Below are 18,134 nucleotides of genomic sequence, written 5' to 3' on the forward strand. Positions count from 1 at the left end.
AGTAATTCTGCAACTTGCATATACTTTTTCAAATTAGTTTTTTCATTTTCTTTGGATAAATATCCAGAATTGATGAATCGTATTTTATCTCTGTTTTGAATTCTGTGAGGAATCTCCATACTATTTTCCAAAGTGGTTGCTAGCACCCATTTAAATTTCCACCAACAGTATATGAGGATTTCTCTTTCTGTACATCCTTGTCAACACATATTCAGTTAAGTTCAGTCACTCAGCTGTGTCCAACTCTTTGGGACCCTATGGATTGAAAAATGCCAGGCCTCCCATCCATCACCAACTTATAGAGTTTACTCAAATTCATGTCCGTTAGTTGGTGATGCCATTTAACCATCTCATTCTGTGTCGTGCCCTTCTCTTTCCACCTTCAATCTTTCCCTGCATCAGGGTCTGTTCAAATAAGTCAGTTCTTCACATCAGGTGGCCAAAGTATTGGAATTTCAGCTTCAACCTCAGTCCTTCAAATGAATATTCAGGACTGATTTCCTTTAGGATTGACTGGTTGGCTCTTCTTGCAGTCCAAGGGGCTCTCAAGAGTCTTCTGCAACACCATGGTTCAAAAGCATCAACTCTTTGGCGCTCAGCTTTCTTTATAGTCCAACTCTCACATCCATATATGACTACTGGAAATACCATTGCCTTGACTATGCGGACCTTTGTTGACAAAGTAATGTCTCTGCTTTTTAATATGCTATCTAGTTTGGTCATAACTTTTCTTCCAAGGAGTAAACATCTTTTAATTTCATGGCTGCAGTCACCACCTGCAGTGATTTTGGAGCCCAAAAAATAAAGTCTGACACTGTTTCCACTGTTTCCCCATCAATTTGCCCTGAAGTAATGGGACCAGATGCTATGATCTTCGTTTTCTGAATGTTGAGTTTTAAGCCAACTTTTTCACTCTCTTCTTTCACTTTCATCAAGAGGCCCTTTAGTTCTTCTTCACTTTCTGCCATAAGGGTGGTGTCATCTGCATATATGAGATTATTGATATTTCTCCCGGCAATCTTGATTCCAGCTTGTGCTTTCTTCAGCCCAGTGTTTCTCATGATGTTCTCTGCATATAAGTTAAATAAGCAGGGTGACAATATGCAGCCTTGATTTACTCCTTTTCCTATTTGAAGCCAGTCTGTTGTTCCATATCCAGTTCTAACTGTTGCTTCCTGATCTGCATACAAATTTGTCAGAAGGCATGTCAGGTGGTTTGCTATTCCCATCTCCTTAAGAATTTTCCAGAGTTTGCTGTGGTTCACATAGTCAAAGGCTTTGGCATAGTCAATAAAGCAGAAATAGATGTTTTTCTGGAACTCTTGCTTTTTTGATGATCCAGTGGATGTTGGCAATTTGATCTCTGTTTCTTCTGCCTTTTCTAAATCCAGCTTGAACATCTGGAAGTTCATGGTTCACCTATTACTGAAGCCTGGCTTGGAGAATTTTGAGTACTTTACTAGCGTGTGAGATGAGTGCAATTGTGTGGTAGTTTGAGCATTCTTTTTCTTTTTTTGGTTTTCTTTTAATATAAATTTATTTATTTTAATTGGAGGTTAATTACTTTACAATATTGTATTGGTTTTGCCATTCTTTGGCATTTTCCTTTCTTTGGGACTGGAATGAAAACTGAAATTTTCCAGTTCTGTGGCCAATGCTGAGATTTCCTCATTTGCTGGCATATTCAGTACAGCACTTTCACAGAATCATCTTTTAGGATTCAAAATAACTCAACTGGAATTACATCACCTCTATTAGCTTTGTTCATAGTGATGCTTCCTAAGGCCCACTTGACTTCATATTCCAGGATATCTGGCTTGAGGTTGGTGATCACACCATCATGATTATCTGGGTGATTAAGATCTTTTTAGTATAGTTCTTCTGTGTATTCTTGCCACATGTTCTAAATATCTTCTGCTTCTGTTAGGTCCATACCATTATTGTTCTTTATTGTGCCCATCTTTGTGTGAAATATTCCCTTGGGATCTTTAATTTTCTTGAAGAGATTTCTAGCCTTTACCATTCTGTTGTTTTCCTCTATTTCTTTGCATTGATCACTGAAGAAGGCTTTTTTATCTCTCTTTGTTATTCTTTGGAACTCTGCATTCAGATGCTTATATCTTTCCTTTTCTCCTTTTCTTTTTGCTTCCCTTCTTTTCACAGCTATTTCTAAGACCTCCTCAGACAACCATTTTGCCTTTTTCCATGTCTTTTCCTTGGGGATGGTCTTGATCCCTGACTCCTGTATAATGTCACAAACCTCCAAACATAGCTCTTCAGGCACTCTATCAGATCTAATTCCTTGAATCTGTTTCTCTCTTTCACTGTATAATCATAAGAGATTTGATTTAGGTCATACCTGAATTATCTAGTGGTTTTCCCTACTTTCTTCAATTTAAAACTGAATTTGGCAATAAGGAGTTCATGGTCTGTGCCATAGTCAGCTCCCGGTCTTGTTTTTTACTGACTGTATAGAACTTCTTCTTCTGCTGCTGCTGCTGCTAAGTCGCTTCAGTTGTGTCTGATTCTGTGAAACCCCATAGACGGCAGCCCACCAGGCTCTGCCGGCCTTGGGATCCTCCAGGCAAGAACACTGGAGTGGGTTGCCATTTCCTTCTCAAGTGCATAAAAGTGAAAAGTGAAAGTGAAGTCGCTCAGTCGTGTCTGACTCCTAGTGACCCCATAGACTGCAGCCTACCAGGCTCCTCCATCCATGGGATTTGCCAGGCAAGAGTACTGGAGTGGGTGCCCATTGCCATCTTTGTTATACATCTTCTAATATCTTGTTATATGTTGTCTTTTTGATAACATCCATTATGAGAGGTGTAATTTGATATCTCAATTTGGTATTTATTTTCATTTCCCTAATGATTAATGACTTTTCATGTACCTGTCAGCCATCTGTGTACTTTCTTGGTAAAAATGCCAATTTAGGTCCTCTGCCCATTTTTAAAAAATTGAATTATTTGATGTTGAGTTGTATAAGTTCTTTGTATTGTGTGGATACTAGTCCCTTATCAGTTATATGGTTCAACAATATCTTCTCCCACTCAACAGGCCATCTTTTGTTTGGTTGATTGTTTTCGTCACTGTGCAAAACTTTATAGTTTGATGCAGCTTTTGTATGTTTATTTTTCCTATGTTTATATGTTTATTTTTCTATTTTTATTTTTCCCTTGCCTGAGGAAACACATAAAAAATAGACAATACTAAGATCAATGTAAAAGACATACTGCCTATATTTTCTTGTAGAAGTTTTAAGGTTTGGGGTCTTATATTTAAGTCTTTAATCCAATTTGCATTTATTTTTGTATATGGTGTGAGAAAGTACTACAGACCAATTCATTAACATATAGCTATCCAGTTTTCCTAGCACCATTGTTTGAAGAGGCTGTGTCTTCCTCATTGTAAATTCTCACCTTCTTTATTATAGATTCAGTTCAGTTTAGTTCAGTCGCTCCGTCGTCTCGGACTCTTTAAGACCCCATGAATCACAGCATGCCAGGCCACACTGTCCATCACCAACTTCCGGAGTTCACTCAGACTCACATCCATTGAGTCAGTGATGCCATTCAGCAATCTCATCCTCTGTCGTCCCCTTCTCCTTCTGCCCCCGATCCCTCACAGCATCAGAGTGTTTTCCAATGAGTCAACTCTTCGCATGAGGTGGCCAAAGTACTGGAGTTTCAGCTTTAACATCATTCCCTCCAAAGAAATCCCAGGGCTGATCTCCTTCAGAATGGACTGGTTGAATCTCCTTGCAGTCCAAGTGACTCTCAAGAGTCTTCTCCAACACCACAGTTCAAAAGCATCAATTCTTCTGTGCTCAGCCTTCTTCACAGTCCAACTCTCACATCCATACATGACCACTGGAAAAACCATAGCCTTGACTAGACGGACCTTTGTTGGCAAAGTAATGTCTCTACTTTTGAATATGCTATCTAGGTTGGGCATAACTTTCCTTCCAAGGAGTAAGCATCTTTTAATTTCATGGCTGCAGTCACCATCTGCAGTGATTTTGGAGCCCCCCAAAATAAAGTCTGACACTGTTTCCGCTGTTTCCCCATCTATTTCCCATGAAGTAATGGGACCAGATGCCATGATCTTCGTTTTCTGAATGTTGAGCTTTAAGCCAATTTTTTCACTATCCACTTTCACTTTCATCAGAGGCTTTTTAGTTCCTCTTCACTTTCTGCCATAAGGCTGGTGTCATCTGCATATCTGAGGTTATTGAGATTTCTCCCAGCAATCTTGATTCCAGCTTGTGTTTCTTCAAGTCCAGCGTTTCTCATGATGTACTCTGCATAGAAGTTAAATAAGCAGGGTGGCAATATACAGCCTTGACGTACTCCTTTTCCTATTTGGAATCAGTCTGTTGTTCCATGTCCAGTTCTAACTGTTGCTTCCTGACCTGCATACAGATTTCTCAGGAGGCATGTCAGGTGGTCTGGTATTCCCATCTCTTTCAGAATTTTCCACAGTTTATCGTGATCCACACAATCAAAGGCTTTGGCATAGTCAATAAAGCAGAAATAGATGGTTTTCTGGAACTCTCTTGCTTTTTCCATGATCCAGCGGATGTTGACAAGTTGATCTCTTTTTCCTCTGCCTTTTCTAAATCCAGCTTGAACATCAGGAAGTTCAGGGTTTACATATTGCTGAAGCCTGGCTTGGAGAATTTTGAGCATTACTTTACTAGCATGTGAGATGAGTGCAATTGTGTGGTGGTTTGAGCATTCTTTGGCATTGCCTTTCTTTGGGATTGGAATGAAAACTGACCTTTTCCATTCCTGGGGCCACTGCTGATTTTTCCAAATTTGCTGGCATATTGAGTGCAGCACTTTCACAGCATTGTCTTTTAGGATTCAAAATAGCTCAACTGGAATTCCATCACCTCCACTAGCTTTGTTCATAGTGATGCTTTCTAAGGCCCACTTGACTTCACATTTCAGGAAATCTGGCTCTAGGTCATTGTTCACACCATCATGATTATCTGGGTCATGAAGATCTTTTTTGTACAGTTATACTGTTTATTCTTGCCCCCTCTTCTTAATGTCTTCTGCTTCTGTTAGGTCCATGCCATTTCTGTCTTTTATCGAGGCCATCTTTGCATGAAATATTCCTTTGGTATCTGTAATTTTCTTGAAGAGATATCTAGTCTTTCCCATTCTGTTGTTTTCCTCTATTTCTTTGCATTGATCACTGAGGAAGGCTTTCTTAACTCTTCTTGCTATTCTATGGAACTCTGCATTCTGATGCTTATATCTTTCCTTTTTTCCTTTGTTTTTGCTTCTCTTCTTTTCACAGCTATTTGTAAGGCCTCCCCAGACAGCCATTTTGCTTTTTTGCATTTATTTTCCATGGGGATGGTCTTGATCCCTGTCTCCTCTACAATTATTATAGATTAATTTTCCATAAAAGTGTGTTATTTCTGAGTTCTCTGTTCTGTTCCATTGACCTATATATCTGTTTTTATACAAGTACTGTACTGATTTGGATACTATAGGTTTGTAGTATATAGTTTGAAATCAGGAAACATGATGTTTCATTTTCAATTTAATTTTTAACTGTTCTGCCGTACAACAGGAATCAGGCATACGTATACATGTCTCCTCCCTCATGAACTTTCCTCCCACTCCTCACCCCATTACACCCTTCTAGGTTGCTACAAATTACTGGGTTCATCTTCCTTTGTTATACAGAAATTCCAACTACCTATTTTACATATTATAATATATATGTTTCAGTGGTCCTGTCTTAATTTGCCCCATCTTGTCCTTCCCCTGCTATGTCCACAAGTATGTTCTCTGTATCTGTGTCTCTATTCCTGCCCTGCAAATGGGTTCATCAGTAACATTTTTCTATTATATATATATATATATATATATATACACACACACACACACACACACACTGTTATGTAATTTTTTTCTTTGACTTACTTCACTCTGTATAATAGGCTCTAGTTTCATCCATCTCACTAGAACAAACTCACATTCACTCCTTTTTATGTCTGACTAATATGTCATTTATACATGTACCCCAACTTCTTTATCCATTTATCTGTTGATGGACATCTAGGTTGCTACCATGTCCTAGCTATTGTAAATAGTACATAGTACAGCAATGAACATTGAGGGTACATGTGACTTTTTGAATTGCAGCCATGGAATTAGAAGAGGATTGCTTCTTGGCAGGAAAATTCTGACAAACCTAGAAAGTGTATTATAAAGCATAGACGTCACTTGCTGTCAAAAGTCCATATGTCAAGGTTATGGTCTTTCCAGTAGTCACATATGGTTGTGAAAGTTGGACAATAAAGAAGGCAGGGCACCAAAGAGTTGATTCTTTTGAGCTATGATGCTGAGGAAGACTCTTAAGAGTCCCTTAGACAGCAAGGAGATCAAACCATGTTAAACAAAATGTTAAATGTTTCCTTAATGTTAAAGGAAACCCTGAATACTCACTGGAAGGACTGATGCTAAATTTGAAGCTCCAAGACTGACTACCTGATGGGAACAGCTGACTCATTTGAAAAGACCCTGGGAAAGATTAAAGGCAGAAGGAGAATAGGGTGACAGAAGATGAGATGGTTGGTTGGCATCACTGATACAGTGGACATTAACTTGGGCAAACTCTAGGAGATGATGAGGGACAGGGAGGCCTGGCGTGCTGCAGTCCATGAGGTCATTAAAAGTCAGATATGACTTAGTAACTGAACAACAACAAGGGTACAGTTTCAGTAGTGGGATTGCTGGGCCATATGTTAGTTTTGAGCTTCCCAGGTGATGCTAGTGGTAAAAAACCTGCATGCCAATACAGAAGAGAAGTGAGTTTGATCCCTGGGTCGGGAAGATCCCCTGGAGGAGGACATGGCAAATCACCCCAGTATTCTTGCCTGGAGAATCCCATGGACAGAGAAGCATGGCAGGCTAGAGTCCATAAGGTCACAAAGAGACAAAACTGAAGCAATTTATAATGCATGCACATTACAACCCACTGTGCAAGAGGATTCCCTTTACTCCACATCCTCTCCAGCATTTATTGTTTATAGCTTTTTATTTATTTATTTACTTTACAATATTGTATCGGTTTTGCCATACATCAACATGCATCCGCCATGGGTGTACACGTGTTCCCCATCCTGAACCCCCCTCCTATCTCCCTCCCTATACCATCCCTCTGGTTCATCCCAGTGCTCCAGCCCCAAGCTTCCTGTATCCTGCATCGAACCTGGACTGGTGATTCGTTTCTTATGATATTGTACATGTTTTAATGCCATTCTCCCAAATCATCCCCTTCTCCCTCTCCCACAGAGTCCAAAAGGCTGTTCTATACATCTGTGTCTCTTTTGCTGTCTTGCATACAGGGTTGTCATTACCATATTTCTAAATTCCATATATATGTGTTAGTATACTGTATTGGTGTTTTTCTTTCTGGCTTACTTCACTCTGTATAATAGGCTCCAGTTTCATCCACCTCATTAGAACTGATTCAAATGAATTCTTTTTAATGGCTGAGTAATACTCCATTGTGTGTATGTACCACAGCTTTCTCATCCATTCGTCTGCTGATGGACATCTAGGTTGCTTCCATGTCATGGCTATTATAAACAGTGCTGTGATGAACATTGGGGCACACGTGTCTCTTTCAGTTCTGGTTTCCTTGGTGTGTATGCCCAGCAGTGGGATTGCTGGGTCGTATGGCAGTTCTATTTTCAGTTTTTTAAGGAATCTCCATACTGTTCTCTAGAATAGCCAAAGCAATCTTGAGAAATAAGAATGGAACTGGAGGAGCCTGACTTCAAGCTCTACTACAAAGCCACAGTCATCAAGGCAGTATGGTACTGGTACAAAGACAGAAATATAGATCAATGGAACAAAATAGAAAGCCCTGAGATAAACCCACACACCTATGGATACCTTATCTTTGACAAAAGGAGGCAAGAATATACAATGGAGAAAAGATAATCTCTTTAACAAGTGGTTCTGGGAAAACTGGTCAACCAATTTTAAAAGAATGAAACTAGAAAACTTTCTAACACCATACACAAAAATAAACTCAAAATGTATTAAAGATCTAAACATAAGACCAGAAACTATAAAACTCTTAGAGGAGAACATAGGCAAAACACTCTCTGACATACATCACAGCAGGATCCTCTATGACCCACCTCCCAGAATATTGGAAATAAAAGCAAAAATAAACAAATGGGATCTAATAAAAATTAAAAGCTTCTGCACAACAAAAGACACTATAAGCAACATGAAAAGACAGCCTTCAGAATGGGAGAAAATAATAGCAAATGAAGCAACTGACAAACAGCTAATCTCAAAAATACACAAGCAACTCCTGCAGCTCAATTCCAGAAAAATAAACGACCCAATCAAAAAATGGACCAAAGAACTAAACAGATATTTCTCTAAAGAAGACATACAGATGACTAACAAACACATGAAAAGATGCTCAACATCACCCATTATCAGAGAAATGCAAATCAAAACCACAATGAGGTACCATTTCATGCCAGTCAGAATGGCTGCGATCCAAAAGTCTACAAGCAATAAATGCTGGAGAGGGTGTGAAGAAAAGGGAACCCTCTTACACTGTTGGTGGGAATGCAAACTAGTACAGCCACTATTGTTTATAGCTTTTTGATGATAGCGATTTTGACAGATGTGAGATGATACCTCATTGTATTTCGATTTGCATTTCTCTCATAATGAACAATGTTGAGCATTTTTTCCAGTGTTTATTGGACATTTGTATATCCTTTTTGGAGAAATGTCTGTTCAATTTTTCTGCATTTTTTTTAGTTTTTCATTCTTTTTTAAAAAATTTTATTGGAATATAGTTGATTTACAATTTTGTAGTTTCAGGTGTACAGCAAAGTGAGTAATTTATACATATACACATATCCCCTTTTTAAGATTCTTTTTCCCATGTAGGTAATTACAATGTATTGAGTAGAACTCTCTGTGCTATAGAGTAGGTCTTTATTAGTTATCTATTTTATATAGTAGTGCACGTATATCAATAGGAACTTTTTTTTAAACCACCTTTTTTTTTTTTTTTTTTTTAGTTGAAGGCTAATTACTTTACAATCCTGTGGTGGTTTTTGCCATACATTCAAATGAATCAGCCATGCGTGTACATGTCTTCCCCATCCTGACCCTCCCTCCCACCTTCATCCCCATCCCATCCCCAACCCTCAGGGTCATCCCAGTGCACTAGCCCTGAGCACCCTGTCTCATGCATTGAACCTGGACTGGTAATCTATTTCTCACATGATAATATACATGTTTCAGTGCCATTCTCTCAAATCATCCCACCCTTGACTTCTCCCACAGAGTCCAAAGTCTGTTCTTTACCTCTGTGTCTCTTTTGCAGTCTCACATATAGGATAATCATTACCATCTTTCTAAATTCCATAAATATGTGTTAATATACTATATTGGTGTTTTTCTTTCTAACTTACTTCGCTCTATATAGTAGGCTCCAGTTTCATCCACCTCATTAGAACTGATTCAAATGCATTCTTTTAAATAGCTGAGCAATATTCCATTGTGTATATGTACCACAGCTTTCTTATTCATTCATCTGCTGATGGATATCATTTGCTTCCCTGTCCTAGTTATTGTAAAATAGTGCTGCGATGAACATTGGGGTACACGTGTCTCTTTCAGTTCTGGTTTCCTCAGTGTGTACGCCCAGCAGTGGGATTGCTAGGTCATATGGCAGTTCTATTTCCAGATTTTAAAGGAATATCCACACTGTTCTCCAGAGTGGCTAGACTAGTTTGCATTCCCACCAACAGTGTAAGAGGGTTCCCTTTTCTCCACACCTTCTCCAGCATTTATTGCTTGTTGACTTTTGGATAGCACCCATTCTGACCAGTGTGAAATGGTACCTCATTGTGGTTTTGATTTGCATTTCTCTGATAATGAGTGATGTTGAGCATCTTTTCATGTGTTTGTTAGCCACCTGTATGTCTTCTTTGGAGAAATATCTGTTTAGTTCTTTGGTCCATTTTTTGATTGTGTCGTTTATTTTTCTGGAATTGAGCTGCAGGAGTTCTTGTGTATTTTTGAGATTAATTCTTTCAGTTGCTTCGTTTGTTATTATTTTCTCCCATTCTGAAGGCTGTCTTTTCACCTTGCTTATAGCTTCCTTCATTGTGCAGAAGCTTTTAATTTTAATTAGGTCCCATTTGTTTATTTTTGCTTTTATTTCCAATATTCTTTGAGGTGGGTCAGAGAGGATCCTGCTGTGATTTATGTCGGAGAGTGTTTTGTCTTCATTTTCCTCTAGGAGTTTTATAGTTTCTGGTCTTGTCTTTAGATCTTTAATCCATTTTGAGATTATTTTTGTGTATAGCATTAGAAAGTGTTCTAGTTTCATTCTTTTACAAGTTGTCCAGTTTTCCCAGCACCACTTGTTAAAGAGATTATCTTTTCTCCATTGTATATTCTTGCCTCCTTTGTCAAAGATAAGGTGTCCATAGGTGCATGGATTTGTCTCTGGGTTTTCTATTTTGTTATATTTATCTATATTTTTGTCTTTGTGCCAGGACCATACTGTCTTGATGACTGTAGCTTTGTAGCAGAGCCTGAAGTCAGGCAGGTTGATTCCTCCAGTTCCATTCTTCTTTCTCAAGTTTGTTTTGGCTATTCGAGGTTTTTTTGTATTTCCACACAAATTTTGAAATTATTTTTTCTAGTTCTTTGAAAATACCTTTGGTAGCTTGATAGGGATTACACTGAATCTATAGATTGCTTTGGGTAGTATACTCATTTTCACTCTATTGATTCTTCCAATCCATGAACATGGTATATTTCTCCATCTGTTTGTGTCATCACTGATTTGCTTCATCAGTCTTGTATAGTTTTCTATATAGATGTCTTTTGTTTTTTAGGTAGATTTATTTCTAAGTATTTTATTTTCATTGCAGTGGTGAATTGAATTGTTTCCTTAATTTCTCTTTCTATTATCTCATTGTTAGTGTATAAGAATGCAAAGGATTTCTCTGTGTTAATTTTATATCCTGAAACTTTAGTATATTCATTGATTAGCTCTAATAATTTTCTGGTGGAATTATTAGGGTTCTCTCTGTAGAGGTTCATGTCATCAGCAAACAGTGAGAATTTTAATTCTTCTTTTCCAATCTGTATTTCTTTTATTTCTTTTTCTTATTTGATTGCTGTGGTCAAAACTTCCAAATCTATGTTGAATAGCAGTGATAAGAGTGGGCACCCTTGTCTTGTTCCTGACTTTAGGGGAAATACTTTCAATGTTTTACCATTGAGGATAATGTTTGCTATGGGTTTATCATATATGGCTTTCATTATGTTGAGGTATGTTCCTTCTATATATGCTTTCTGGAGGGTTTTTATCATACGTGAATGTTGAATTTTGTCAAAGGCTTTCTCTCAGTCTATGGAGATAATCATATGGTTTTTAATCTTGCAATTTGTTAATGTGGTGTATCCCATTGATTTGCAAATATTGAAGAATCTTTGAAACCCTGGGATAAAGCCCACTTGGTCATGATGTATGATCTTTTTAATATGCTGTTGGATTGCTTGCTAGAATTTTGTTAAGGATTTTTGCATCTTGTTCATCAGTGATATTTGCCTGTAGTTTTCTTTTTTGGTGGTATCTTTGTCTGGATTTGATATTAGGGTGATGGTGGCCTCATAGAATGAGTTTGGAAGTTTACCTTCCTCTGCCATATTCTGGAAGATTATGAGTAAGATAGGTGTTAGCTTTTCTCTAAATTTTTGGTAGAATTCAGCTGTGAAGCAATCTGGTCCTGGGCTGTTGTTTGTTGGAAGTTTTCTGATTACAGTTTCTATTTCCATGCTTGTGATGGGTTTGTTCAGATTTTTTATTTCTTCTTGGTTCAGTTTTGGAAAGTTATGCTTCTCTCAGAATTTTTTCATTTCTTCCAAGTTGTCCACTTTATTGGCATATAATTGGTGATAGAAGTCTCTTATGATTCTTTGTATTTCTGTACTGTCTGTTGTGATTTCACCATTTTCATTTATATTCTGTTGATTTAATTCTTCTCCCTCTTTTTCTTGATAAGTCTAGCTAATATTTTGTCTATTTTATTTATCTTCTGAAAGAATCAGCTTTTAGCTTTGTTGATTTTAACTATGGTCTCCCTTGTTTCTTTTGCATTTATTTCTGCCCCAATTTTTATGCTTTCTTTCCTTCTACTAACACTGGGCTCCTGCATTTTTTCTTTTTCTAGTTGCTTTAGATATCAGTTCAGTTCAGTTCAGTCACTCAGTTGTGTCTGACTCTTTGCGAACCCATGAAATGCAGCACGCCAGGGCTTTCTGTCCATCACCAACTCCCGGAGTTCACCCAAACGCATGTCCATCGAGTCGATGATGCTATCCAGCCATCTCATCCTCTGTCGTCCCCTTCTCCTCCTGCCCGCAATCCTTCCCAGCATCAGAGTCTTTTCCAATGAGTCACCTCTTCGCATGAGGTGGCCAAAGTATTAGAGTTTCCACTTTAGCATCAGTCCTTCCAATGAACACCCAGGACTGATCTCCTTTAGAATGAGCTGGTTGGATCTCCTTGCAGTCCAAGGGACTCTCAAGAGTCTTCTCCAACACCACAGTTCAAAAGCATCAATTCTTCTGTGCTCAGCCTTCTTCACAGTCCAACTCTCACATCAATACATGACCACAGGAAAAACCATAGCCTTGACTAGACAGACCTTTGTTGACAAAGTAATGTCTCTGCTTTTGAATATGCTATCTAGGTTGGTCATAACTTTCCCTCCAAGGAGAAAGCATCTTTTAATTTCATGGCTGCAATCACCATCTGCTGTGATTTTGGAGCCCCCCAAAATAAAGTCTGACACTATTTCCACTGTTTCCCCATCGATTTCCCATGAAGTACTGGGGCCAGATGCCATGATCTTCGTTTCCTGAATGTTGAACTTTAAGCCAAGACTTTCACTCTCCTCTATCACTTCCATCAAGAGGCTTTTTAGTTTCTCTTCATTTTCTGCCATAAGGGTGATGTCATCTGCATATCTGAGGTTATTAATATTTCTCCTGGCAATCTTGATTCCAGTTTGTGCTTCTTCCAGCCCAGTGTTTCTCATGATGTCCTCTGCATATAAGTTAAATAAGCAAGGTGACAATATATAGCCTTGACATACTCCTTTTCCTATTTGGAACCAGTCTGTTGTTCCATGTCCAGTTCTAACTGTTGCTTCCTGATCTGCATATAGGTTTCTCAAGAGGCAGGTCAGGTGGTCTGGTATTCCCAGCTCTTTCAGAATTTTCCACAATTTATTGTGATCCACACAATCAAAGGCTTTGGAATAGTCAATAAAGCAGAAATACATGTTTTTCTGGAACTCTTTTCCTCTTTCCATGATCCAGCAGATGTTGGAAATTTGATCTCTGGTTCCTCTGCCTTTTCTAAAACCAGCTTGAACATCTGGAAGTTCATGGTTCATGTATTGCTGAAGTCTGCCTTGGAGAATTTTGAGCATTACTTTACTAGCGTGTGAGATGAGTGCAATTGTGTGGTACTTTGAGCATTCTTTGGCATTGCCTTTCTTTGGGATTGGAATGAAAACTGACCTTTTTCAGTCCTCTGGCCATTGCTGAGTTTTCCACATTTGCTGGCATATTGAGTGCAGCACTTTCACAGCATCATCTTCCAGGATTTGAAGTGGCTCAACTGGAATTCCATCACCTCCATTAGCTTTGTTCGTAGTGATGGTTTCTAAGGCCCACTTGACTTTACATTCCAGGATGTCTGGCTCTAAGTGAATGATTACACCATCGTGATTATCTTGGTCGTGAAGATTTTTTCTGTACAGTTCTTCTGTGTATTTTTGCCACCTCTTCTTAATATCTTTTGCTTCTGTTAGGTCCATACCATTTCTGTCCTTTATTGAGCCCATCTTTGCATGAAATGTTCCTTTGGTATCTCTGATTTTCCTGAAGAGATGTCTAGTCTTTCCCATTCTGTTGTTTTCCTCTATTTCTTTGCATTGATGACTGAGGAAGGCTTTCTTATCTCTCTTTGCTATTTATTCTTTGGAACTCCGCATTCAGATGCTTATATCTTTCCTTTTCTCCTTTGCTTTTTGCTTCTCTTCTTTTCACAGCTAATTGCAAGGCCTCTCCAGACAGCCATTTTGCCTTTTGCATTGCTTTTCCATGGGGATTATCTTGATCCCTGTCTCCTGTATAATGTCACGAACCTTCGTCCATAGTTCATCAGGCACTCTACCCATCAGATCTAGTCCCTTAAATCTATTTCTCACTTCCATGATATAATCATAAGGGATTTGATTTAGGTCATACCTGCATGGTCTGATGGTTTTCCCTACTTTCTTCGATTTAAGTCTGAATTTGGCAATAAGTTCATGATCTGAGCCACAGTCAGCTCTAGGTCTTGTTTTTGCTGACTATATAGAGCTTCTCCATCTTTGGCTGCAAAGAATATAATCAATCTAGTTAGGTTATTTATTTGATTTTTTTTCCTGTTTCTTGCGGTAGGCTCATATTGCTATGAACCTTCCCCTTTTCATTGCTTTTACTGAATCCCATAGATTTTGGATTGTTGTGTTTTCATTTTCATTATTTTCTATGCCTATTTTGTCTTTTGCATATTTTGTATTGTGTGTTTTGTTTTGTTTTGTTTTTCCCTGATTTTGAGCTGCATGAGTTGTGTTTATATTTTGGAGATCAATCCTTTGTCAGTTGCTTCATTTTCAATTATTTTCTCCTATTCTTTGCCTTGTCTTTAATCTAGTTCATAGTTTCCTTTGCTGTGCAAATCTTTTAAGTATAATTAAGTTCCTTTTGTTTATTTTTTTTTTTCCCATTATTCCAGGAAGCAGGTCATAGGGGACCTTGCTTCAGTTTTTGTTATACATTGTTATACCTATGCTTTCCTCTATGAGTTTAATAGTTTCTGGGCCTCTATTTATATATTTAATCCATTTGAGTTTATTTTTGTGTATAGTATTAGGAAGTGTTCTAATTTTATTTTTTGACATGTTTCTGTCTAGTTTTTCCAATATCACTTATTGAAGAGATTGTCTTTTCTCCACTGTATAATCTCACCTCCTTTTTCAAGGATAAGTTGCCCATAGATGCATGGGCTTATCTCTGGGAAATCTGTCTTTTTCCATTAGTCTATATTTCTGTTTTTGTGGCAGTACCATATTGTCTTGATGACTGAAACTTCCTAGTAGAGTCTGAAGTCAGGAAGGTTGATTCCTCCAGTTTGTTTTCCTGTCTCAAGATTTCTTTGGCTCTTTGGGGTCTTTTGCATTTCCATACAAACTGTGAAATTTTTAAATCTAGTTCTGTGAAAAATGTCAATGGTAATTTGATAAGGATTGCATTGAATCTGTGGACTGTTTTTGGTAGTACAATTATTTTCACAGTATTGATTCTTCCAACCCAAGAACATGGTACATCTCTCCATCTTTTTGTGTCATTGATTTCTTTCTTGAGTATTTTATGATATTTTGTCAAATAAGTTAGTTTGATTCCTAGGTATTTTATTATTTTTGTTATAATGGTGAATGGAATTGTTTCCCTAATTTCTCTTTCTAATTTATCATTGTTAGTGTATTAGGGTACAAGAGATTTCCATATATTAATTTTGTATCCTGTGACTTTACTAAATTCACTGATTAGGTCTAGAAATTTTCTGATAATATCTCTAGGATTTTGTATTTATAGCATCCTGTTATCTGCAAACAGTGAGAGTTTTACTTCTTTTCCATTCTGAGTTCTTTTTATTTCTTTTTCTTTTCTGATTTCCATGGCTAGGACTTCCAAAACTATGATAAATAATAGTAGTGAGAGTGGGCACTCTTATCTTATTCCTGATTTTAGAAGAAACGCTTTCAGATTTTCACCATAGAGATTAATGTTTGCTGGGAGTTTGTCATATATAACCATTATGTTGTGGTATATTTCTTCTATTCTGACTTCTGAAAAGATTTTATCTTAAATTGATGCTAAATTTTGTCAAAAAACTTTCTCTGCATCTATTATAATATGAATTTTATCTTTCAATTTATTAATATGGTATATCACATTGATTTATTTTCATATATTAAAGAATCCTTGCATCCCTGGGATAAACTTGATGTGATCATGTATGATCCTCTTAATGTGTTGTTGAATTCTTTTTGCTAGTAGTTTGTTGAGGATTTTTGAATCTATGTCCATCAGTGACATTAGCCTTTAATTTCTTTTTTTTTTGTGGTGTCTTTGTCTGATTTTGGTATCAGTGGGAGTATGGCCTCGTAGAATGAGTTTGGAAGTGTTTTTTTCTCCTGCAACTTTTTGGAAGATTTTGAGAAAGATAGGCATTAGCTCTTTTCTAAACATTTCATCTAATTCATCTCTGAAGCCGCCTGGCCCTGGGCTTTTCTTTTTGGGAGATTTTTTTTTTTTTAAATCACAGTTTCAATTTCAGTGATTGTGGTTGGTCTGTACATAATTTCTATTTCTTCCTGGTTCAGTCTTGGAAGGCTGAACTTTTTAAAGGATTTGTCCATTTCTTCCAGGTTATCCATTTTATCGGCATATAGTTGCTCATAATAATCTTTTATGATCTTTTCTATTTCTACATTGTCTGTTGTAACCTATCCTTTTTCATTTCTAATTTTGTTGATTTGAGTCATCTCCCTTTTTTGATAATTCCTGCTAATGGTTTGCCAGTTTAGTTTATCTTCTCAAGAGCCAGCTTTTAGTGTTATTGATTTTTGCTATTTTCTTCGTTTTTTATTACTTCTCTTCTTAGCCTTATGATTTCTTTCTTTTTACTAACTTTAGGGATTTCTCCCCCCCCCCTACTTTTTCTAGTTGCTTTAGGTGTGAGATTAAGTTGTCTGTTTGATATTTTACTTGTTTCTTGAGGTAGAATTGATTGTTTTTCTATAAACTGCTTTTGGTGCATCCCAAAGGTTTTGAGTCATTGTATTTCCATTGTCTTTTGTTTCTAGGTATTCTTTGATGTCGTCCTTGATTTTCTTTGAATTTTCTGTTGGCTATTTAGAAGTGTATTGCTTAGTGAAGTGAAGTCGCTCAGTCCTGTCCAACTCTTTGTGACCCCACGGACTATAGCCTACCAGGCCTCTCCGTCCATGGGATTCTCTCGTCAAGAATACTGGAGTGGGTTACCATTTCCCTCTCCAGGGGATCTTCCCAACCCAGGGATCAAACCCGGGTCTCCAGCATTGAAGGCAGACACTTTAACCTCTGAGCCACTGCTTAATCTCCATGTATTTGTGTTTTACATAGTTTTGTTCCTGTAAATGATATCCAGTCTTATAACATTGTGGTCAGAAAAGACGTTTGATATGATTTCAATTTTGTTAAATTTATAAAGGCTTATTTTGTAACCCAAGATGTGGTCTATCCTGGAGAATGTTCTGTGTGCCCTTGAAAAGAAGGTGTATTCCTCTGCATTTGGATGGAATGTCGTGAAGATACCAATGACACTCATGTGTCATTTAGGGCTTTTGTTTCCTTATTAATTTTCTATCTTGATGGTCAGGCTATTAATGAAAGTTGGGTGTTAAAATATGCTACTATTATTGTGGTACTGCTAATTTCACTTTTTTGTTTGTTACCATTTGCCTTATGTAATGAGGTGCTCTTATGTTGGGTGCATACATTTTTACAATTGCTATATATCCTTCTTGGATTGACCCTTGATCTTTATATAGGTCTTTCCCTATCTCTTATAACAGTCTTTATTTTAAGGTCTATTTTATCTGATATGAGAATTGTTTGGGGATGGTCCTAAGATGGCAGAGGAATAGGATGGGGAGACCACTTTCTCCCCCACAAATTCATCAAAAGAACATTTAAATGCTGAGCAAATTCCACAAAACAACTTCTAAACGCTGGCAGAGGACGTCAGACACCCAGAAAATGCAGCCCATTGTCATCAAAAGGAGGTAGGACAAAATAGAAAAGATAAAAAGAGACAAAAGAGTTAGAGATGGAGACCTGTCACAGGAAGGGAGTCATAAAACAGGAGACGTTTCCAAACATCAGGAAACACTCTCACTGGTGGGTCTGTGGGGAGTTTTGGAATCTCAGAAGGCAACATAATTGGGA

The sequence above is a fragment of the Bos indicus genome, chromosome X (assembly GCF_029378745.1).
Source record: "Bos indicus isolate NIAB-ARS_2022 breed Sahiwal x Tharparkar chromosome X, NIAB-ARS_B.indTharparkar_mat_pri_1.0, whole genome shotgun sequence".
In the NCBI taxonomy this organism is placed as follows: domain Eukaryota; kingdom Metazoa; phylum Chordata; class Mammalia; order Artiodactyla; family Bovidae; genus Bos; species Bos indicus.